This window comes from Haliaeetus leucocephalus, unplaced genomic scaffold (assembly GCF_000737465.1).
Source record: "Haliaeetus leucocephalus isolate CR32 unplaced genomic scaffold, Haliaeetus_leucocephalus-4.0 Scaffold41, whole genome shotgun sequence".
Taxonomy (NCBI): domain Eukaryota; kingdom Metazoa; phylum Chordata; class Aves; order Accipitriformes; family Accipitridae; genus Haliaeetus; species Haliaeetus leucocephalus.
The window spans coordinates 1390119-1391825 of record NW_010972477.1 but is presented as its reverse complement, the minus strand read 5'-3'; positions in this window follow the sequence as shown (position 1 = coordinate 1391825).

Below are 1707 nucleotides of genomic sequence, written 5' to 3'. Positions count from 1 at the left end.
CACCTGCCTGGTGCCCAGTTGCCAGCTGGGGTTAAACCACAACACAGGGGTATGGCCATGCGGGCAGAATTCATCCCTGTCTGGCCTCTGGATGCAGCTGGTGGTAGGCCATGGCTGTGCTGCCATGTGCTCCAGCACGTGCCTTAAGCAAACTTAATGATTCAATTCTATTCTATTTTTTTTACAGTCATTGGTGATTCCCTCCTGTGCAGAATGGAAGCACTCATTTGCAGACCAGACCTTGTTTTCAGGGGCGTTTCCTGCCTCCCTGGGGCCAAATTAAGGATGTCACCACAAGACCGAAAAGCCTAGTACAACTTTCAGACTACTATCCATTCCTGCTCTTTCACGTGGGTACTAATGATATCGCAACAAAAAGTCTGAGGTTGATCAGAAGAGATTTCGGAACCCTGGAAAGAATGCTAAAAAACTCAGGAGCACAAATAGTGTTTTCCTCAATCTTCCCAGCAATGGGGGCAAACTTGGGAAGAAACAAGGTGAGCCCAGGATATTGAGACTTGGCTCCAGGACTGGTGTGTCTGCTAAAACTTTGGGGTTTTAAACCATGGAAGAGCCTTCAAGACACAAGGTATGCTGGGCCCCAACAGGATCCACCTATCCCAATGGGGAAAACATGTCTTTGGGCATAAGCTGGCGAGACTCATTGAGAGACCTTTAAACTAGAATCGATGGGGGCAGGGGATACCAACAGGACTGCAGTAGGTAAGCCAAGGTTTGGCATGGCATCGCCTGAGGGTGGCAATTTTAGTGGGAACACTTACGCCGTTCCTGGGAGCACAGAGGGCTCAGGAGCATATCTGAAATGCTTGTACACCAACACACAGAGTATGAGAAAGGAACAGGATGAACTGAAAGTGTTGGTGGGTTCCCAGAGCTACGACAGAATTGGTGTTAGTGAGACTTGGTGGAATGAGTCCCACGATTGGAGTGCTGGGATGGAGGGCTACAGGCTGCTCCAGAGGGATAGGCAGGGCAGGTGAGGTGGAGGTGTTGCACTATAGGTAAGGGAGAGGTTTGATTGTGCCACCCTTACAGTTAGTGATGATGTCATTGAGAGCCTCTGGGTGAAGATTAGGGGGATGGAAAACAAAGGAGATATTGTAGTGGGTGTCTACTACTGATCACCCAGCCAGGATGTAAGCACTGATGAGTTATTCTATAGGTGATTAGGAGAAAATTCTGGATCAGTAGCTCTTGTTCTTATGGGAGACTTCAACTTCCCAGACATCAACTGGGAATATCATACTGCTGACAAGTAGTTCTTGGAAATTCTTGAAGTCTGTAGGAGATGAGATAACTTCTTGTCACAAGTACTCAGTGAGCCAACTAGGCAAGATGTCCTCCTAGACTTGCTGTTTGTGAATAGAGCAGGACTCTTGGGAGATGTGATGGTAGGTGGCTGTCTTAGCTACAGTGATCATGAAATGGTTGAGTTTAGAATTTTCAGTGTAATGGGAAAAAAGGACAGCAGGGTAGCTACCCTGGACTTCACGAGAGCAAACTTCAAGTTATTCAGGGAGCTAATTAGCAGAGTACCCTGGGAGTCTGCTTTTGAGGGCAAAAGTGCTGCTCAGTCTTTAAGAACTACCTTTTAGAAGCACAGGAAAAAGCAATTCACTGTGTCTTAAGTCAAACAACTGGGGCAAGCTTGACTGTACAGGGAACTCCTCATGGAGCTCAAGAGGA